The 23378-nt window shown below is 49.8% G+C and overlaps 1 protein-coding gene across 1 annotated transcript in view; it reads right to left on the reverse strand.

Annotated features, from left to right (window-relative positions):
- The window catches only part of CERS4 (ceramide synthase 4), a 43551-nt gene extending 20386 nt beyond the window's left edge, over positions 1-23165 (reverse strand). The window contains exon 1 of the mRNA XM_005661256.3: positions 22870-23165. The gene's annotated coding sequence lies outside the window, so the exon portion shown is untranslated. The remainder of the gene's footprint in view (positions 1-22869) is intronic.

The raw sequence follows: 23378 nt of genomic DNA on the forward strand, positions 1-23378 counted from the left end.
CATTTCCAACTCCAGATGTCTGGGGCACCCGGGGAAGAACAGACACACACATACACACTCACCAGGCCCCCGCAGCCTGGCCTGCTGCCCGGGGTCACCTGACTCCTTCAGCTGGAGGCCCAGGCAGGGAACACATGATGTGCTAAGCAGGGGTTATTTGTAGATAACCACAGCTGCCTCGGCACTGGGCCCTGGCTCTTCCACCCTGGACTCTCAAAGCAGGGTCCTCTCAGGGTTCTAATGACTGGAGAGGCAGCTGGTCCAGGAGACACCACCATGCTGATCCCTTTAACAACCTCAAGCTAAGGATCTGCCTCGCTCCTGCCCTCCACACCCTGGCCCTGTTGATACAACTCCCTCCCCCTGACTAGCTCAATTTACTGTATACACCCCTCCTTCTCCCACTAGCTCAACTCACTGCAATGGCTGCCTGGTGGATTTCCAATCCACCAAGCTCATTCCTGCCCCAGGGCCTTTGCATGTGCTCTTACCATACTTAATCTTTGTCTTATCATTCACATCTTAGATTGCTCTTAACCTCCTCAGCAAAGTCTTCTCAGGTAACTACCAAACAAGCCACCATGTTATTCCATCTCCTTATCCAATCTGCTTTGTGTTGTTGCTTTTTAGGGCCGCACTTGCAGCATACCTAAGTTCCCAGGCTATGGGTAGAATCAGAGCTGCAGCTGCCAGCCTCCGCCACAGCCATAGCAACTTGGGGTCCGAGTTGCATCTGTGACCAAGGCTGTAGCTCACAGCAACACCCGATCCTTAACCCAGTGAGTGAGATCAGGGATCAAACCCACATCCTCATGGATTCTAGACAGGTTCTTAACCCACTGAACCACAAGGGGAACTCCTGTTTTCTTATTTATTTGTCTGCCTCATTCCAAGGCAAAAGCCTCATGACAGTAAGAATGTTTAGTCACAGCTGTGTCCTTAGATAGGGCCTGCCACGACACTGGGTACCACCTAAAGGTTTGTGAAATAGATGAAGAAGTGGAATGGGCAGAACAAACACTTGGACAGGTGGGTAGACTGGAGGACTTTAGCTCAGGTGGTCAAACCTCCTTGTTTTCTGTTTCTGTTTCTCTTTTTTTGGGGGGGGGGATGCTGTGCCCATGGCATGTGGAAGTTCCCGGGCTAGGGATTGAACCTGTGCCATGGCAGCAACCTGAGTTGCTGCAGTGACTTACCCTGCGGTGCCACAAGGAAACTCCCAGGTGGTCAAATTTTCTAGAAAAAGAAACCTCTTGCTCTAACAGTCAAGATTAGTTTGACCCCCATAAAGCAGGTCCACTGCCTTCTTGTTTCAGGACTGGGAAACCTGTGGCTCAAATCAAGAAGTGGCTGAATGCAGGCCACCCAGACAACAAGGAAGCCAACCAGGGCTGGAAGCTCCCCAGGGTAGGGAGGGGGTTGCTTTACCTACCAGCGGACTCAGGACCCAGAGGACCCTGTGCAGACCTCCCCAGGCCTGTCTCTTCCTATCACGCATTCCCAGGGAACAGATCCTATATCCCTCTTCCCCGTTAAGTTGCCCTAGAGCCTTTTCAGGGTACCAGGAGCTTACACATAATTTCTTAACTTTGCTTGCTTTCTTTTTCTTTCTTTCTTTATTTGCTTTTTAGGGCCACATTTGAGGCATATGGAGGTTCCCAGGCTAGGGGTCTAATTAAAGGTACAGCTGCTGGCCTACACCACAGCCACAGCCACGCCAGATACCACAGGTCATGGCAATGCCGGATCCTTAATCTGCTGAGCAAGGCCAGGGATCGAACCCATAACCTCATGGTTCCCAGTCAGATTCGTTTCCACTGTGCCACAATGGGAACTCCTTAACTTTGCTTTCGTAACATCTACACACGCCAGCAGGCTCAGGGCCTGGGGTGAGCCAGGTCACGTCCTCTAGAATCCCCAGCCCACTGGCCACCCCACCTCAACACAGCCTGCCTTCCAACCCACTGCCCCTCCCACTCCCCTAGCCACACCTTCTCGGGACCACCTCTTGGCAATGCATCCTCCCCTCTGCCCCCCAATAAAGCAACCAACAGTGGGGCCATGAGGGTTGCTCTGCAGCTGCCTGGGAGCTGGCTGGGGGCACACATGCCTTCGGGAATTTGCTCCCTCCCTGTTATAGCCCTTGCACTATTTCATGCCCAGGTGCTAGAATTCCCAAGAGTGCCTCCCAGTGGTCCAGCCTCCAGGCCTTTGCACAGGTGGTGCACCGACAGTGTCTTTTTTTTCTCCTTTTTTGGTCACCCCCATGGCATATGGAGTTCCCAAGCCAGGGATCAGATCCGAGCCACAGTTATGACCTAAGCTGCAGCTGGGGCAACACCAGATCCTTAATCCACTGTACTGGGCCAGGGATGGAACTTGCCATCCCAGTGCTCCCAAGACGCCTCCGATTCTGTTGGGCCACAGTGGGAACTGCCAGACGTGCCTTTTTCCTGAAAGGCCCTCACCTCCTTCACTGGGCCAGTTCATACTCGTCTTTTAAGACCTGAGTCAGATTAAATTCCCTACTTAAGAGGCCTTCTCTACCCTTCCCACCCTCACCTAGCAGAGGTCCCCTCCCTGGCCCGTCCCCATCCCCACCTGGGCCTCTCTTCTCAGCTTTCGTTTAGTGCTGGCTGGCCCCACAGAGCTTAGGGAGCTGAGTCATTTCACCTCCCTTCCACAGTGAGGGTCAGACCCAGGAGAGATGGCTGGGGTCCCCAGCACCACCCAGTCAGGGAAGTTTCCAGAAGGACTGAGGGGGGAAAGGGGATCAGGTCTCTGGGGGCTGGGAGGGAAAAGGAGCAGCCCCAGCGGCAGACGAGGGCAGGGCAGGGCGGCAGCAGGATCTGATATTTGTGCAGGAGAGATAAGCATACAGAAGGGCGTGTGAGAGGAGCTCACCTGGGCTATTACAATTAAAAACAAAAACACATGACTACAGTGAGTTGAACCAACATGCAAAAACCATGCATGGAACAGTGTGTGATTCAGCTTAGCTTTTTTTGTTTTTGGTCTTTTTAGGGCGTAGCCACAGCATATGGAGGTTAGGGGCTAGGGGTCCAGTTGGAGCTACAGCTGCCGCCCTACACAGCCACAGCCACGCAAGATCTGAGCTGCGTCTGCGACCTACACCACAGCTCACAGCAACGCTGGATCCTTAACACACTGAGCCCAGGGATCCAATCCACATCCTCATGGAGACTATGTTAAGGTCCTTAATCCACTGAGCCACAACGGGAACTCCAAAAATTTCTTTAATTAGGAGTTCCTGCTGTGGTGCAGTGGGTTAATGATCTGGCTTGTCTTTGTGGAGCCGCCAGTTCAATCCCTGGCCCACTTCAGTGGGTTAGCAATCTGGCTTTGCCGAAGCTCTGGCTTTGCCGAAGCTCTGGCATAGGTCACAGCTCCAGCTCAAATTCAGTTCCTGGCCCAGGAACTTGTACATGCTGTAGGTATGGCCAAAAATGAAAAAAAAAATTTCTTTAATTAAAATAATTACCAAATTGGGATGGGGTGTGGTAGGGTGGGGAGGAAGAAAAGCTATGCTCATGGACGTGGGAAGATCACCAAATTGAAAAAATGAAAGCCAAATGCAGAGACACTAATGGCCTGACTCGTAATTTATGCAACAGAAAACCACCAGAAGAGTTCTGCCTTTGGTAACATCAGGCCAGCCCTCTCAGAGATAACAACGATAAACTCTGGACTACACATTAAAAAACTACCTGAAGAGTTCCTGCTGTGGCCCAGTGGGTTAAGAATCTGACTGCAGAGGCTTGGGTTCACTCCCTGATCCTCAAGTGCAGCCATTAAAACAAAACAAGTCAGGAGTTCCCGTCATGGCGCAGTGGTTAACGAATCCGACTAGGAACCATGAGGTTGCGGGTTTGATCCCTGGCCTCACTCAGTGGGTTAAGGATCTGGTGTTGACGTGAGCTGTGGTGTAGCTCATAGGTGCAGCTCAGATCCCCTGTGGCTGTGGCTGTGGTGTAGACCGGCAGCTGCAGCTCTGATTTGATCCCTAAACTCGGAACTTCCATATGCCTCAGGGGCAGCCTTAAAAAGAAAAAAAAAATAAAACAAATAAAATAAAATTTACAATTCAGTTCCTCAGTTGTACCAGCAACATTTCCTTTTTTTCATTTTTTAAAAATTCTATAAGTGTGTAGTTCCCGTCGTGGCGCAGTGGTTAACGAATCCGACTAGGAACCATGAGGTTGCGGGTTCGGTCCCTGCCCTTGCTCAGTGGGTTAACGATCCGGCGTTGCTGTGAGCTGTGGTGTAGGTTGCAGACGCGGCTCGGATCTGGCATTGCTGTGGCTCTGGCGTAGGGCGGTGGCTACAGCTCCAATTCAACCCCTAGCCTGGGAACCTCCATATGCCGCGGGAGCGGCCCAAGAAATAGCAACAACAACAACAAAAATTCTATAAGTGTAATTGATTTACAATGTTGTGATAATTTCTTTGGCACAACAAAGGGATTCAGTTACACATACACATATCCATTCTCCTTCAAAGTCTCTTCCCACATAGATTATCACGGAATAGACCAGCAACATTTCTATACTCAATAGCCATATGTGGCTTGTGGCTACCATATTGGGCAGAGTAGAAATGGAATGTCTGGAGTTCCCGTTATGGCTCAGTGGTTAACGAATCCGACTAGGAACCATGAGGTTGCAGGTTCGATCCCTGGCCTTGCTCAGTGGGTTAAGGATCCGGCATTGCCGTAAGCTGTGGTGTAGGTTGCAGACGCGGCTCGGATCCCACGTTGCTGTGGCTCTGGTGTAGGCTGGTGGCTACAGCTCCGATTGGACCCCTAGCCTGGGAACCTCCATATGCCACGGGAGCGGCCCAAGAAATGGCAAAAAGACCAAAATAAAATAAAATAAAATAAATAAAAAAGAAATGGAATGTCTCCATCATTGCAGAAAATTCTACTGGGCAGTACTGCTCTGGAGAGTGACCGAATATAGGCAGAAGTTGGAGGGAAGTCTATACTTGCAATAAGGGAACAGCACAGGGTGAGTTTCCCTTTTTTCACTGTTATTTACTAATGGATAGAAACTGGCTCAATGGATAAGCGATGAGGTCCTACTGTACAGCAGAGGGAACTATATTCAATCACTTGTGATAGATCATGCTAGAAGATAATATGAGAGAAAGAATGTATACATATTCTTTTATATACTCATACATATATGACTGGGTCACTTTGCTGTATAGCAGAAATTGACAGAACATTGTAAATCAACTGTAATTTTTTTAAAAATTAAAAAAATAAAAAGAAACTATTTTTAAAAAAAAGAAAGTAAGAAAGAAACTGGCTCAAGAAATGAGAAGACGGAGATCCAAGAAACCACAATAGTTCAACAATGAGACAATGGGACAGAAAATGCAGGAAAGGAAAAAGCCAAAAGAAAAAGAAAAAAAGAGGAAGGTCCAAATTCTACCCCAAATTGCTGTGCAAGTCTCTTGCTAACCCTTGAACCATGTGCAGGGCAGACTTCAATCAGCCGAGCTAATAACTAAATGGAAGTAAGATTTCATCTGCTACCCACCACAGGGGAAAGTGACTTTGGAACTTGAGTCTAGACACTTTAATTGCCTGTGGAAAAATAATGGAAAAAAAAAAAAAGAATCAATATTCTTCAGAGGAACACAACAGAATCCAGAGTATGTACAACATATCTTCCACAATATCTAGAATACAATCCGAAATTACTTGACATGTAAAGAGACAGGGAAATAGAATCCATACTCAAGAAAGAAGGAAATTAATGGGGACTGACCTTGAGGTGACCCAGATGTTGGAAGGAGCAGATAAGGACTTTGAAGTAGCTAGTATAAGTATACACAAGGATGTGAAGAAAAAGCTACCTCCTACTGAATGAACAAATAAGAAAGCTTAGGAGAGAAGCAGAAATTATACAAATGCACCAATTGGAGAATCTAAAACTGAAAATTTACAGTAGTTGAAATAAAATTCACTGTGGACTCTGACATAAAGAATGAAATCTTGGAGTTCCCATTGTGGCACAGCAGAAACGAAACCAAGAGGAACCATGAGGTTGCAAGTTCAATCCTGGCCTTGCTCAGTGGGTTAGGACCTGGCTGTGGCTGTGGTGTAGACTGGCAGTTGTAGCTCCGTTAAATCCCTAGCCTGGGAACTTCCATATGCTGCGAGTGCAGCCCTAAAAAGCAAAAAAAGACACCCCCCCCAAAAAAAAGAATGAAATCTTGCCATCTGCAACAACAAAAAATGGACTTGGAGGTATTATGCTTAGTGAATGAAGTCAGATGGAGACAAATATTATATGATATCACTTATACATGAACCTAAAAAAACAAAACAAGCTAGTGACTATAACCCAAAAGAAACCGACTCAAGGATGTAGAGAACAAACTAATGGTTACCAGTGGGGAGAGGTAAGGGAGATGGGCAAGATAGGGGTAGGGAATTAAGAGGTACAAACTACTATATATAAAGTAAGCTACAAGGATATATGCTACAGCACAGGGAATAGAGCCAATATTTTATAATAACTAAATGCAGCATAACCTTTAAAATTGTGAATCAGTATGTTGCACATTGAAAATTATATAATGTTATACATTAACTTTGCCTTAAAAATAAATAAATAAAATGCAATACCCATGGTGGTTTTTTTTGTTTGTTTTTTAAAGGCATTATTGGAAGCGCGAAAGACCCAGAATAGCCAAAGATATCCTGAAAAAGAAAAAAGGAGCTGGAGGAATCAGGCTCCCTGACTTCAGACTGTACTACAAAGCTATAGTCATCAAAACCGTATGGTAGTGGCATAAAGACAGAAATATAGATCAGTGGAACAGGATAGAAAGCCCAGAATTAAACCCACGCACCTACAGTCAACTAATCTATGACAAAGGAGACAAGAATATACAATGGAGAAAGGACAGCTTGTTCAATAAGTGGTGCTGGTAAAATTGGACAGCCACATGGAAAAGAATGAAATTAGAACACTCCCTAACACCATACACAAAAATAAACTCAAAATGGATTAAAGACCTAGATGTAAGACCAGACACTATAAAACTCTTATATAGGAAAACATAGGCCAAACACTCTCCGACATAAACTCTCCTCCGCAGCATCTTCTCAGATCCACCTCTTAGAGTAATGACAGTAAAAACAAAAATAAATAAATATGACTTAAAAGTTTTGGAGTTCCCATTGTGGCGAAGCAGAAACGAATCCAACTAGGAACCATGGGGTTGCGGGTTTGATCCCTGGCCTTGCTCAGTGGGTTAAGGATCCGGCGTTGCCATGAGCTGTGGTGCAGGTCACAGACGCGGCTCGGATCCTGTGTTGCCGTGGCTCTGGCGTAGGCTGGCAGCTACAGCTCCAATTAGACCCTTAGCCTGGAACCTCCATATGCCATGGATGCGGCCCTAAAAAAGACAAAAGACAAACAAACAAAAAGTTTCTGCACAGCAAAGGAAACCCTAAACAAAATGAAAAGACAATCCACAGAATGGGAGAAAATATTTGTAAATGAATTGACTGACAAGGAATTAATCTCCAAAATTTATAAACGCCTCCTACATCTCAATACCAAAAAAACCCCAAACAATCCCACCAAAAAATGGGCAGACTATCTGAATAGACAATTCTCCAAAGAAGACATACAGATGGCCACAAAACACACGAAAAGATGTTCAACATCACTAATTATTAGAGAAATGCAAATCAAAACTACTATGAGGTACCACCTCACACCGGCCAGAATGGCCATCATCAAAAAGTCTGCAAATGAGAGAGTATGGAGAAAAAGAAACCCTATTACACTGTTTGTGGGAATGTAAATTGGTGCAACCACTGTGGAAAATGTATGGCAATTCCTCGGAAAACTAAAAATAGAACTACCATTTGATCCAGCAATCCCACTCCTGAGCTATCCAGAGAAAACCATGACTTGAAAAGACACATGTACTCCAGCGTTCATTGCAGCACTATATGCAATAGCCAAGACATGGAAACAACCTAAATGTCCATCGACAGAGGAATGGATCAAGAAGATGTGGTACATATACACAATGGAATATTACCCAGCCATTAAAAGGAACGAAATAATGGCATTCGCAGCAACATGAATGAACCTAGAAATTATCATGCTAAGTGAAGTTAGTCAGACAAGGAGACACCAACATCAAATGCTATCACTTACATGTGGAATCTGAAAAAAAGGACACAATGAACTCCTTTACAGAACACATACTGACTCACAGACTTTGGAAAAACTTACGGTTTCCAAATGAGACAGGTTTGGGGGGTGGGGGATGTACTGAGGATTTGGGATGGAAAATCTGTAAAATTTGGTTGTGATGATTACTGTACACCTATAAATGTAATAAAATTAACTAACTAGAAAAAAAAAGAATAGGAGTTCCCATTATGGTGCAGTGGAGGCAAATCCGACTAGGAACCGTGAGGTTGAGGGTTTGATCTGGCATTGCCATGAGCTGTGGCGTAGGTCGCAGATGTGGCTCGGATCCTGTGTGGCCATGGCTGTGGTGTAGGCCCACAGCTGTAGCTCCAATTAGACCCCAAGCCTGGGAACCTCCATATGTTGTTAGTGCAGCCCTAAAAAGACAAAAGATAAAAGACAAAAGACAAAAGACAAAAAAAAGAACATTCTCTAACACCATACACAAAAATAAACTCAAAATGAATTAAGGAAAAAAAGAAGAAGGTGGCATTATTTATCCAAAGAAAAAACAAAAAAATTATTTTTTTCACTGTGAGCTTGATAGCTGATTGGAGATGGTAGGAGAAAGAGCAATTTAGAGCTAGATAATAGTAAATGCCAAATGGAAAAATAGAGAAGAAAAAAAATAAAGCTTGAATAGAAACATGCATCTGGGAGTTCCCTGATAGCTCAGTGGGTTAAGGATCTGACATTGTCAATGCTGCAACTCAGGTCACTACTGTAATGCAGGTTCAATCCCTGGGCTGGGAACTTCTGTATGCCACAGGAGTGGCCAAAAAAAACTTGGTTAAAATGTCCATGTAATGTATATTTTACCACAATTTAAAAAAAATGTACAGTCTCAGTGACCTTGGGACAATATCAAAAGATCCAACATACTTACATTTGGATTGCTCTAAGGATACAGTCCTCAGGAGAATTATTCTATCAGGAGGGTGGGGGAGGGGAAACTGATCAGCTTGTTTGGGTTTTGTTTGTTTGTTTGTTTCTAGTACTGCACCCCTGGCATATGGAGGTTCCCAGGCTAGGGGTCAAATTGGAGCTGTAGCCACCAGCCTACACCAGAGCCACAGCAATGCCAGATCCGAGCTGCGTCTGCAACCTACACCACAGCTCATAGCAATGCTGGATCCTTAACCCACTGAGTGAGGCCAAGGATCGAACCTGCAACGTCATGGTTCCTAGTTGGAGTCCTTAACCACTGAGCCATGACGGGAACTCCTGATCAGCTTGTTTCATGATTCACTGATTTTTGCAAGTGTATTTCAAGATGACTTAAATTTTTTTTTTTTAATCTTTTGTCTTTTTGTTGTTGTTGTTGTTGTTGCTATTTCTTGGGCCGCTCCCGCGGCATATGGAGGTTCCCAGGCTAGGGGTTGAATTGGAGCTGTAGCCACCGCCCTACGCCAGAGCCACAGCAATGCCAGATCCGAGCCGCGTCTGCAACCTACACCACAGCTCACAGCAACGCCGGATCGTTAACCCACTGAGCAAGGGCAGGGACCGAACCCGCAACCTCGTGGTTCCTAGTAGGATTCGTTAACCACTGCGCCACGACGGGAACTCCAAATTTTTTTTTTTTTTAAGGGCCGTACCCTTGGCATATCAAGGTCCTAGGCTAGGGCTCTAATCAGAGCTACAGTTTCCAGCTTACTCCGGATCCAAGCCACGTCCGTGACCTACATCACAGCTCATGGCAATGCCAGATCCTTAACCCACTGAGCAAGGCCAGGGATCAAACCCACAAATTCTTGGTTCTTCGTCAGATTTGTTTCCGAGGTGCCACAATGGGAACTCCTAAATTTTTGTTTTTTAAGTCCACACCTGCAGCATATGTAAGTTCCCAGGCTAGAGGTCAAATAGAGGCTGCGGCTGAGGCTACCCCACAGCCACAGCAATTCCAGATTGAAGCTGCTTTTGTGACCTAAGCCACAGCTGTGGCAATGCCGGATCCTTAACCCACTGTGCTGGGCCTGGGATTAAACTTGCGTCCTAGTGCTCCAAAGACACCACCAATCTTGTTGTGCCACAGTGGGAACTCCAAGGGTGACTTTTCAAATAGAAAATTATATTCATATAAGAAAAAAAGAAAAAGTTTCCACCGAAGGGGTGGTGGACAAGAGGAAATAGGGCTCAGAGGGGGCCCTTCTGGCCAACAAAGAGCCCCCCATTCGTAGTTCACCATTTAAGAAACCAATTCCCAGGGGAGTTCCCTGGTGGACTAATGATTAGGATTTAGCGCATTCACTTCTGTGGCCCAGGTTCAATCCCTGGTCTGGAGACTGAGATCAAGCCGCTACAAGCCACAGACGGAAAAAAAAAAAAAAAAAAAAGGAAGAAACCAATTCCCAATCAAGGTCCGCCTCCAAGGTGATGCCACTTCGCACCTTCGAGGGTGGAGGACATTGTGGGCTCCAGGTTGTACTATGATGGCTTCCCATCTCCACCCAAACTGGTCTAACACCTTCCTTCTTCTCCCACCAGCTGGCTGCCAGGCCCCTCTGCCGCCCCCTGGTGACAGCATACACGGAGGCTGGTTCAGATAGGGCCGAGCAGGGGCAAAAGTCAGATAGCTTTCTGGGACAGCAGGCCTTGTCCTCACCCACAGTGGGGATTGCCCAACATACTGGTGTTGGTACCTTTCCAGGTGTTGCCCACGACACTTGTTTGGGAGCAGGCCCTGTGCCAACAACCATCCGACATACCTTGCCACCCTCCAGTAGAAACATTAGCCACATGCCGAGGAAGATACAGTTACCATCTGAATTGTACAGGTGAACTGACTTGTCTACCCAGGGTCATACTGGTAAAGGGTCAGGCTGGATGTGAACTCCGCTCTCCACCACCCTGGTGTTCTAGAAGGACGTGGGCTCTTAGAACCTCAGCCCAGCAGCGGCAGCCTCAGGATTCTTGGAAAGCAGGACTTGGAGTTCCCGCCATGGCTCAGTGCAAACGAATCTGACTAGCTTCCATAAGGATGCAGGTTCAATTCCCAGCCTTGCTCAGTGGGGTAAGGATCTGGCATTGCTATGAGCTGTGGTGTAGGTCGCAGGCGAGGCTCAGATCCCACATTGCTGTGCCTGTGGCATAGGCCAGTAGCTACAGCTCCGATTCAACCCCTAGCTTGGGAACCTCCATATGCTGCGGGTACGGCCCTAAAAAGACCAAAAGGAAAAAAAAAAAAAAAAAGAAAGCAGGACCTGCTGCCTTAATGCCTGTGCTTCATCCCATCTCCACTTTACTACTTTGGACTCTGCTTGGGTCACTGGTGACCACCCCCTGGTCCAGGCCAATACCAGTGGTCAATTCCCCTTCCGGGGATTCCTGACCTCCCGGTGGTGTATCTTCCCTCTTGTCTATCCCTCCTTCCAGGGACTGTGGCAGCCTGGCCAATGGAATCCACGCTGGTTTGCCTCACCCTTGGCCCTGAATGGTGCCAGTACTGCACCCTCTCGCACCAGCTTTGCTCCCTGGGAAACCTTACCCACCCAGAGGTTACAACCAGCGTGCCTGGGCTTTGGTTTTCCAGATTCTTGCAATTGCTTCTCCTCCAATGCCAAACCTGCTAATCCAAGATCGCCTGGCCATCTCTTGCCCAGACAGGTCACACTCAAGTCACCCTCCACCCCAAGTGTACTCCTTGGCCAAGATCCCAGCATGCACCAAGTTTTTGGGGACAGGAATCTAGGTGTCATCCTGGATCCCTCCACGCCTCCCCCCTGCCACCACCCTGGACACTCAGCTACTCCAAGTCCTTCAATTGCATCCATCTCCCTGGTAACAATCAAGCAAGTCCACTCAGTTCCTACTGCTGAGGCCCCGTCTCTCATCCTCAATCACTCTGGCCATCTGCCTCCTTCCATCCACATCTCCTTCTGCCACAGAGAAAGCTGGCGTTGGAGAGGGTGTGGAGAGAAGGGAACCCCCCTTCACTGTCGGTAGGAATATAAATTGGTGCAGCCACTATGGAGAACAGTATGGCGGGTCCTCCAAAAACTAAAAGTAGAGTTACCATGTGATCCAGCAATCCCACTCTTGGGCATGTATTAAGAAAAAAAAAAAAACACTAATTCGAAACGATACATACACCCCAATGTTCATGGCAGCACTATTCACAATAGCCAAGACATGGAAACAATCTAAATGTCCACTGACAGAGGAATGGATAAAGAAGATGTACATATATACAGCAGAATACTACTCAGCCATCAAAACAAGGAAATAATGCTATTTGCTGCAACATGGATGGATTATCATACCAAGTGAAGTCAGACACAGAAAGACAAAAATTAAGATGATATCATTTATATGCAGAATCTAAAAAAGGAGAAAAATGAACTTTAAAAAAAATTTTTAATGTTTCTTCTTTTTAGCGGCACCCACAGCATGTGGAAGTTCCTGGGCCAGGGATCAAACCCATGCCACAGCAGCGATCCAAGCCGCAGCAGTGACAACTCCGGATCCTTAACTTGTGGAGCCACCCAGGAATTCCTAAACAGACTTATTGACAAAACAGAAACAGACTCAAAGACCTAGAAAACAAACTTATAGTTGCTAAAGGAGAGGAGGATGAAGTAGGAGTTTAAAAGGAGCAGATATAAATTACTACTTATAAAATAGACATAAACAAGGTCCTACTGCCGAGCTCAGGGAATTATATTCAATATCTTGTAATAAACTATAATGGAAAAGGAAAAAAAAAAAAAGAGCAAGAAAGCCAACATCAGCATCACATGCAGACAGCGGTTATAAAACAAACACCATGAAAACAGGATGACACCCAGTCCTGGCCAGTACTGAACTCTGGCAAGCCTGTCAGCCTAGCTCTGAGCCTTCCTTGTTTGAGGGGAAGCTGGCGAGTGCTTGTCACCTGGGCCTTAAAGACACAGCATCAGCAATGGGAGCCTTGGGCCTCCAAATCCCCAGAAGGGGGTGATTCTCCCGTGACTAATTCCAGCACATGGGCTTAACCTGGGGGTTGCACGGATGAGCGAAGTGCTACCCCAAGAGGTCACCGGTGGCTGGTGTCTGGGAGGTGATGGGAGTGGGGGTGGGGTGGGGGAGGCACAGCTGGATAGGGGTGTCTTTAGGAGGGTAGAGTATGTTGGGGCAGGCAGCCTGATCTGGGAACTACCAGCTTGGGCAGGAATTTGACGAGTGGGAGAGGACAAGAGGAACTTCTTTGGGGGCCAATTCTGGATGTGGGACAGCCTTTGAGAAGAGGGGTCACAGTGGGGATGGGGAGAGGGCATGGCCTCAAGACACAGGAGCCCCAGCAACCCCCCCCCCTTACTTGACATGCATCTGAACATAGGCCCACAGACCTGTCCAGATCCCAGAGGAGCTGAGGCAGACACCCAGCCAGAGGGCTGAGAGAGAGGCAAACCATGAACTTCAGCTCATCTGGGCAGATCTACCTGCTGGGTGGCTTCAGGGGAGCAGCCCCTTGGGTAGATGAGTCAATAGCCTAGTGCCTGCCTGCCCGCCTGCGCAGGTCAAGGGGGGGAGCCACAGAGATGTACAAGAAGCCTCATCCTCTGGGTGGGTGGAGTTCTAAAACCCCAGGGGGATTCTGGTCGTGGGCCCTTTAAGGACTGGAGTGTTTGTGTAACTATAGAGGCCAAGCACTTCCTCTCCAAAGATGCCTCTTCCCCACCCACCCGTCTCAGCTCCACAGTGGCTCACTCTACAAGCCTGTCCTTCCCTCCACCAGAGAGCCCTCCCACTACCTGGGGGGCACCCTTCCCTCTGTGCCTGGCATTTATCCTTTGGGATCTGGCTTTACCCTCCCCCCACCACCTACCCTGCTGACCTCCTGCAGCCAACAGACCCCACAGTTCTCATGCTGGGGTCCATGGCCAGATGCCCAGGGTCTGTTCAAATCTCAGAAAACACGGCTATAACGCAATACCTGGATGCTTAATGCAATAGCCTTTGCCTGGGCAGTTCCCTCCACCTGAATCACACTATTTACCCTCCTCTGACTCTTCCAGTAAACAGCTTGCCCGTCGCTACTTCCAGGAAGCCTTCCAGAACTGCTGGGTCAGAGGGCTGGGTCAGTGGTTCCTCTATCTGGTCCAGATTATTCTGTGCTGTAACTGCCCAGGGATACGTCTATCTCCCTAAAGAAGAGGAGGCTCTGGGGGTGGGGGAAGGCTACTCCTGTGGGTTTCCACCTCCTGGTCCAACTCAGGCCTCAGCTCAAATATTACCTCCTCAGAGGAGCCTAGTTACAACAGCATGAGTAAGGTGATGGAGAACGAATGCCTGGGCAAAAAAACAAACAGAATACCGCTAACATTTACAAGGGGAGGGAGGGTGATTACAGAATATTTCAGTAATCAGAGAGAGAGAGATCTAGCTTGTTTCTCAGAAAAGAATTACTCTGGGAATTCCCTGGTGGCTCAATGGTTAAGGATCCAGTGCTGTCACTGCTGTGGCTCAGGTTCAATCCCTGGTCCGAGGAACTTCCGTATGACGCAGGCACCACGAAAAAAACAAACAAAAAACCTGCTCTGAGTAAAAGCCAGTGGCTGCAAATGTGTACGCTGCAATGGTTTCTAAATATCCTGTGACCAATTTCTAGGCAGTTTGAGCAAGGCTTGTATGCAAATGACTCGTGTAACTTTTGGACTTCCGAAGGTCTAAAGGTATGACATTTTCACCTAATTTCAAAAATCTCAGGGAGTTGAAGTAGGTGAGCATCTCCTGCCCTTTTGGCTTCCCAAAGTCACCATAAGTATCTTCCTAATTTTAGAGACAACTCAGGCTGTACCCTTTGGAAAAGGTTCTGAAAATCCTTAACCCTTGGAGCCAACTGCACCAAACCCAGAACCCAAAACTCAGGCTCTCGAGGAAACACCCTTCCTCCCTGGGCTCTTCCTACAGGCTCTTAGATCAAATAAACGCATCCTTTTCCATAAACCACAACATGTATGCGGAGTCGGATGAATGTGGTTGTGTAAAAAAGGTTCAATTTCAAAATTCGGAATTGCTTCTTTTTGAACTTTTTTTTTTTTTTTTTTTTTTGCTTTTTAGGGCCACATCCATGGCATATGGAGGTCCCCAAGCTAGGGGTGGAATGGGAGCTACAGCCGCCGGCCTACACCACAGTCACAGCCACGCAGGATCTGAGCCACATATGCGACCTACACCACAGCTCACAGCAACGCTGGATCCTTAGCCCACTGAGCCAGGCCAGAGATCGAACCCACAACCTCATGGCTCCTAGTCCTATTCGTTTCCACTGAGCTACAACAGGAACTCAACAATTTTTTAGTTTTTAAAAAATTTTTATGGCTGCACCTGCAGCATATGGAAGTTCCCAGGTTAGGGGCTGAATTGGAGCTATAGCTGCCAGCCTATGCCACAGTCGCACCAAATCCAAGCTGCAACTTTGACCTACACTGAAGCTCACAGCAAGGCTGGATCCTTAACCCACTGAGTGAGGCCAGGGATCAAACCTGCATCCTCGTGGATACTAGTCAGATTCTTAACCTGCTGAGCCACAATGGGAACACCCTAGAATCACTTCTTTGCCAGTGAAAAGAACTACATTAAAGGAGGGAGGCAGGTATCTGAGTACAGCCTGATGCCGCCTCCAAGAATTGCCTTATACTGTGGTATAGGCCGCAGCTGCAGCTCAGATTTGATCCCTGGCCAGGGAACTACCACATGCCCCAGGTATGGGTGTAAAAAAAAAAAAAAAAAAAAAAGAGAGAGAGAGAAAAAAAAAATCACCGAAAAAAAAAAAAAAGAATTGCCTTATGACCTGAAGTCCATGAGAAAACCTGACACTAAGCAGTGGAGGGGAACTTGGACTTGATGGCTAAAAATTAGCCATTCAGGATTTCCCATCGTGGCGCAGTGGTTAACAAATCCGATTAGGGATCATGAGGTTTTGGGTTTGATCCCTGGCCTTGCTCAGTGGGTTAAGGATCCGGTGTTGCTGGGAGCTGTGGTGTAGGTTGAAGACGTGGCTCGGATCCCACATTGCTATGGCTGTGGTGTAGGCTGGCAGGTGTAGCTCCAATTGGACCCCTAGCCTGGGAACCTCCATATGCTGCAGGTGAGGCCCTAGAAAAAGCCAAAAAAAAAAAAAAAAAAAAAAAAAAAAAGACAGTCTCAATAACACACCACCCTAAAGGGTCACCACATTTGTCTTGAAGGATGGGCCACAAAAAGTGTTTTCTTCTTATCCTAAAGCGAAAGATTCAAAATCTATGGGGGGGCGGGGCGGGAATGATCTTTAAGAGAGCGTCTGACCACCAGAAATAAAGCAAATCTCCTGCTCTCCACACGTCAGAATTTCTGGAAAATTCTAGAATACATGAGAAAGTCCTGAGTGTTCTGCCTCGGGGTGCAACTTGTCCCCAACCCTTTCCAGTCACCAGTCAAGCCTTGGGGAAGTTGCAGCTGGTGTCCAGGGCTGGATGTTTCTGTTGTCTGCGTTTCACTGTTGGGGAAACTGAGGCACGGGGTAGGAAGTTGAGGTCTGGGCATCTTTCCAATCTAAGCCTATCTCCAGAGCCTGCCACCCGTATACCCTCCCCTTCCAAGCCAAGCCTCCCAGACCACAGCCCGAAGTATGTGAGATGCCTGTTGTCACATCACAAACATTTTTTTTGTCTTTTTAGGGCTGCACCTGCAGCACATGAAGGTTCCCAGGCTAGGGGGTCAAATCGGAGCTACAGTTGCTGGTCTACACCACAGCTCCAGAAACTACGGATCCAAGCCAGGTCTGCAAACTACACCACAGCTCACAGCAACACTGGATCCTTAACCCACCGAGCAAGGCCAGGGATTGAATCCGCAACCTCTCATGGTTCCTAGTCAGATTTGTTTCTGCTGCACCATGACGGGAACTCCCACAAACATTTATTTGGTGCTCATGTGTGCCAGGTGTGGGGCTACACATGGGGATCCCAGCAAAGAATAGACTAGATTGGGATTCTGCTTGCCGTGGAGCTGAGGTACTAGACAGGGTAGGGGATGGGAGGCGGCAAATACCAAGTATTTTATTAAAATGTTCCATTTTATCAGGTAGTGGAGAGAAAAAAAAGGCAAGGAGGAGATCTCTGGTGGCCTAAGGAGGGTAGGGATCCAGCATTGTCACTGCTGTGGCTGGGGTCGCTGCCATGATGCAGGTTTGATCCCTGGCCTGGGAACTTCCACATGACACAGATGAGGCCAAAAAATAATATATATGGCAAGAAAAAGAGGTCAGGAATAGGGCAGTGGGGGCTGCAGTTTTCAACAGGAAGATCAGGAAGACCTCTCTGAGGTAATGTTTGAGCAAAAGAGGTGAGGGAGGTGGGCATGGGGACAGAATGGTCTAAGCAGTGGGAACAGCTTGTGCAAAGGCCCTGAGGCAGGCCCATGCCTGGTAGATTCAAGGCACAGATGAGGTCCATGGGGCTGGAGCAGAGGGGGGAAGGGGGTGAGGTGAGAGAGGGGAGGTGACAGCCTTATATTTAGACCTGTGCTAACCAACAGATCAAGTGGAGACGTGAGACCCAGAGGCAGACATTCCACAGCTTGGCCTGCCTGCTCTCCTCTCTTGCCACTGTCCTTGCCTCCTGCCAGCTCCCAACAGCTTAGCCCTGCTCCAGCTGTGTGGCCCCATTGTGCCTGCCAGGATCATGGTCATAGCTGTGCCAGAGCCAAAGGGAGCCACCCTTAGGCATGCCCATCCTGGATTTGGAGGAGGGGCAGGGACAGTACTGGTCACACGGTTCCAGCTCTGCAAAACCAGGGATGTAGGCCGGGCATCTGAGTGTCCAAATCCCCTCTGTGAAGCCTCTGAAACTGGAGGGGTGTGGTGCATGCCCGGGCCGGTGGTGGAGGTGGGGAGGGCGAGCAGGCCCAGGTGACCGGGTCCTTGTCCACAGGGTTATAAGGAAGGCCGCTGAGTCCTTCCTCCTACCTCTGGAAAGAGAGACAGCAGGCTGGTGGAGGAGCCATCCTCAAAATACACCTGCTTTGGAGTTCCTGTTGTGGCTCATCCTATTATCCATGAGGATGTGGGTTCGATCCCTGGCCTCACTCAGTGAGTCAAGGATCCAGTGCTGCTGCAAGCTGTGGTGTAGGTCACAGACATGGCTGGGATCCTGAGTTGCTGTGGCTGTGGTGTAGGCCGGCAGCTGTAGCTCTGATTCCAATCCTAGCCTGGGAATTTCCATATGCCACACATGTGGCCCTAAAAAGCAAAAAACAACAACAACAACAAAAAACCAAAAAACAGCTTTGCTTTGGAGTTTCCTGGTGGCACACTGTGTTAAGTAAGGAAGTGGCATTGTCACTGCCGTGGCTCGGGTTCAGTCCCTAGCCTGGGAACTTCTGCATGCTGTGGGCATGGCCAAAACCAACCAACCAACCAGCAAACACCTGCTCTGGTTTTTGCTGCCTGTCCTCAAGGCTCAGCCAGGCCTTGTGCCCCTTAGGGCTCCTGTCACCTCCCTGAGGACATCTTGCCCCAGCATTCCGCTCTGTGCCCTGCCTCCTCCTCCCTGCTGACCCTCCTCTCTGCCTCATTAGCGCCCTCTCCCTGGCTTCCTCCCTCCACTCCCTCCAGCGAGCCTCGCAGGTCAGCTGAATCCCCAACACATGCTGGAGGAAGGGAGAAGCCTTGCCCACCAGGAAAGCACTGGCCTTCTCTTCCTTCCTGCTGCAGCTTCCTCTGTCCTAGGGCACACTGACCATTCCACACAAAAGACAAAGTACCAAAGCAAACCACCCTCAACACACACAGCCATGGGGCCCGACAACCTTGCACCCCTCAAGCAAGGGCCCACCCAGGGTCTGTTGTTGTTGGACTGAGAGGCCCGGAGAACCCTCAGTCTCTTCATCTGCCCCTCTCCCCCGGCTCATCCTGCTCCAGCCACAGTGGCCTCTGTGCTACAGCTCCAACAGGCCAGGCTGGGTCCTGCCTCAGGACCTTTGCACATGGTCCCTCTGCCTGAAATGCTCTTCCTCCAGGTGTCCACCTGGCTGGCTCCTTTTCATCCTTTGGGTGCCTTCCCTCTCCCCTCTCCCTCCAGCCCTCCTCCTAAAACATCAGCTTCATGAGGTGGGGGGCAGCAGAGAAGCTTCATTTTGTTCACTGCTTGTCCCCAGTGCCTCCCCACACAGGTTCTTCATAAGTACATGCTGAATGAATAAATGACAGGATGGAAGGTTGCTGGGGCTGAGCATAGGGTAGAGGGGGATCGCCAAGGGGTGACTGGCAGAGGCTTGACTCCTCCTCAGATACAGTCATGGGGTCCTGCAGCAAAATATGGTTTGGGGAGCCCAGGTGAAGTGGGGAGAAAGGCAAGCTCCTGCTGGTTCACTGTGGAGAACTAGTGTGATGGGATCATATTAACAAAGGTATAAAGGTCAGGCTGACGGAGGAGAAAGGCCTCCTCTATGCCAATCTGGTCAGAGCCAGGCTGGGTCCTAGGGGCCAAACCAAGGGTGGCAAAAAGGGAGCAAGATTTCTTTTTTCTTTTGTCTTTTTGCCATTTCTTGGGCCACTCCTACAGCATATGGAGGTTCCCAGGCTAGGGGTCCAATCAGAGCTGTAGCCACCGGCCTATGCCAGAGCCACAGCAATTCTTCAGAGCCCATGATTTCTTCATAATCCTGAGTAAACTGGATCTGAGCCGCATCTGCAACCTACACCACAGCTCCCAACAACGCCGGATCCTTAACCCACTGAGCAAGGCCAGGGATCGAACCTGCAACCTCAGTTTTCCTAGTCAGATTCATCAACCACTGAGCCACAACGGGAACTCCAAAAAGGAAGCAAGATTTCTTACTCTCTATTTCTAATGGCCTGGGACAGGGGTTGGGTTGAGAGGGAGAAGGGGTGCCAAATAAAGGAGTAAGACCCCTGCCACTGGGAGGACTTATTCACACAGGGGATTCAGAGACATTGCTGAGATTGACCTCTTCTTCCATGGTGAAACCCTTGCTCCCTTGGCTTCTGGCTTGCCACCCACTCCTGATTTCTTTCCTTCCACCCATTCCCCCCAGGGCAGGGATGTCACCCAAACTGCAGGCTTGCTTTACCAAAGCTTACCTCCCACCTGCCTCCACCTGGGTGTCTAGAGGCATTACAATTTCCAGATCCTGGGAAACAGATTGCCGACTTGCAATCTGAACCTGCTCTCCCATGTCCAACTTCAAATCTATTCAGGATCCATCCACACATCACCGAGCCACACCTCCAACTGGTCCAGCCTCATCATGGTCTGGACCAGTGCAGTCACCTCCATGCTCCTGCCCTCGGCTTCTCCCATATTCCCCATGGTGTCTCCCCACCATATCTTTGTTCACTGGTCTCTCTGACCATGAGCTTTTTTTTTTTTTTTTTTTTTTGGCTGCACCCAAGGCATACAAATGATCCCAGGTCAGGGATGGAACTCAAGCTGCAGCAGTGACAACACCAAATTCCTAACTGCTAGGCCACCAGGGAACTCCCCATGAATACTTCATAATCCTGAGTAAACTGGCCAATGGTCACCTCCTACAAGAAGCCTTCCCTGACCCCTCCTTAGGCCAAGTCAGGTCATTTCTCTGGGCTCCCAGCTTCCCCCCCGCCCCCCAGGATCCACTCTGCTTTACAAGGTTCGTATCACCAGCTGGGCATTGTGCTCACCTCTGGGATGATGAAGAAACTGAACCAGAAGGTAAAGTCACTAGCCTGAGAGCACCAAATTCAAACTGGCCAGACAAGGTCAGAGGCAGCTTCCAGAGAACTGGAAAGGGGACAGCTTGCAGTGCTCAGGTAAGAGAGGAGCATGCACCCTGGAGCCCGCTTTCCTGTGAGCATGAACCCTGGCCCACTCCCCCCAACCAACTACAGTCAGCTCAGCGGCTCCAGTGCCCAGGGAGCACCATGCCAGGCACTGGGCCAACCCAACACTTTACATGCCTGACTCACTCAATCTGCAGATGGCTGTGGGTTCTGAAGACAGGAGCACTTGGGCCTTCCCCCCACTTCTCAGAGCAGGAAATGAAAGCTCCCAGGGCCCTGAACTCCCACCAGTGCTGCAGCCCCCACGCCCCATCCTCCGAGGCATAAGGCTGCCGGCTAGGCCTGGCCAAGCCCTTTCCTATTTCCTAGCCAAGGCTTCCTTTGGACAGAACGACACTCTCAGATACAGGTACTACTGGCCCATTTTACAGACAGGCAAACTGAAGCTCAGAAAACTTCCTCTGGGGTCCCAAGGCTAATTCAATGACCAAGGCTCCCAGCTGAAGCTGGGAGGGCAGCCAAGGAAGACTTGACCCTTTCTGCCTGCAAACTGGCTGGGCCTGCAGGGATCCAGGCACGCTAAGTGAGGCTCCAGGCACTCCCATTACTGCCGAGTTTATTCACAGCAGCTGCTCCTGGAAGGGGCTAGAGTTGAGGCTGGGGCCTCTGGGAGTTTCCAAGGCACCCCTCTACTCCAGAGTTCCTATGTCGGGTGCCCCATATAATAGACCCAGGTTTCCCCAAAAGGGCCAACATGACCCCTGCACTCAGTCACCTGAGACCTGGCCTGGGTTCCTAGTGCATCTTCGGGAACTTTCCATCTCACAGGTTTTGCAAGTCAGATTCAGCCACAACAGCCTCACACCCCTAGACCTGTTTCTGCCTCAGTTTCCCTCTCTCTCCACACTTCCAGCTGCCCACACCAGAAATTTCCATGCACTCTCCTTCATGCCCCACTTTTGAGCAGACCAGGAAGGCGCAGAGGGGTGTTCTTTTGCCAAAATGAACCCCAATTCACCCACTTTCTATTTTACTGTCCATCCAAACCAGAAGCCTCCTCTCAGGTCTCTTCCCATCTCTCTTGCCCATAGCAGTTGCTGGATCTTCTTAACACACTGGACCCGGTTACTCAATTTGTTCTAAGCCTCTGTGGTCCCTACAGACTTGAGAACGTAATCCACACACTCCTCGCCATCTTCCAGGCCTCGGCCAACGTCTTCCCACCTCGGATCCCGGCTCACCACACTTCAGCCACGCTGTCCTCTTTTCCGTTCTGCAAATACACCAGTCTGGGCCTTGCCTCGGAATCTTCTTGCTCTTTTCTGGGCCTAAAAACCCCTCGCTGGGTGGTCCACTCAGGCTCGGATGACACCTTCTCCGAAAGTCCCTCCCTGACCCTAAACCCATCTCCCAGATGTGTTGTCTTCCCAGCACTCAGTACCGACTGAAATTATCTGTGACTGTTTACGCGGTTTTTAGCCATCTACGCGGCCAAACGGCGGGCTCTGAGGCCAGGGCCCTGGCTGCACCCCCAGCCCTGGCACATCGGTAGCACCCTGTAGATACAGATTCGCGGGTGACGGACCGACACCTCCTGTCGTGCTTGCGTTCACACATCCGGATTCCCCCGCGTCACCGTTCTAGGTTCGTCCTCACTCCCGCCCGTTTCGCGGCCGCGTTCTCAGGAGAGCGGGGTTCTCTCGGGAAGGCGGCCCAGGCCTGGGACCAGATGGGAAGCCCCGAGAGGCCGTCCCGGGAGAAGTGATGGGGGACAACGGCTGCGTCTGGGGGCCGCCGCTGGCGCCATGGCCGTGGAGGCGGGGCCCGAGCCCTCCGCGGCGTTCCGGGCTGCGTTCCGGGAGCGGGGGGCTAGCTTACCTGGGAGCGTGGGTGGCCGGGCACACCGGGGACCGGAGGCTGGGCGATGGACAGCACGCCTGGCGCAGATACAGAGGAAAAGGAGACGCGCGCAGTCTGCACGAGGGAACCGGACTCTGCTCCCAGCACCGCCTCGGCGGGGGGCCGGTGAAGAAGGCTTGGGGGAGAGGGCGGGGCGGGGCCTGGGCGGGGCCGAGCTGAGCCCTGCTGGGCGCAGGGTCCTAGCGGCGCTCTGTCCCCTCCGTGAGACTAGGCCGCTTACCCGACCCCCGCCCCGCGCCGCCAGGCCCCGCCTCCAACCCCGCCCCTCCACGCCCCGCGGCGCGCTTGCCCGGGATCCAACGCAGGTTTCTTCCCTGTGCTAGCTTTATCTCTTGCCTTTGAACCTAGCACCTTCCGCTGCGCGCTCAGTCGGGGCCCCGCTTTTCTTCCGTTCGCTGCATATCCTCCTCGGCTCCCTCATGGGTCTCCTTCTCACCGCCCGGCTCTAATTCATCCGCGCATCTGCC

The sequence above is a fragment of the Sus scrofa genome, chromosome 2 (assembly GCF_000003025.6).
Source record: "Sus scrofa isolate TJ Tabasco breed Duroc chromosome 2, Sscrofa11.1, whole genome shotgun sequence".
Classification (NCBI taxonomy): Eukaryota; Metazoa; Chordata; class Mammalia; order Artiodactyla; family Suidae; genus Sus; species Sus scrofa.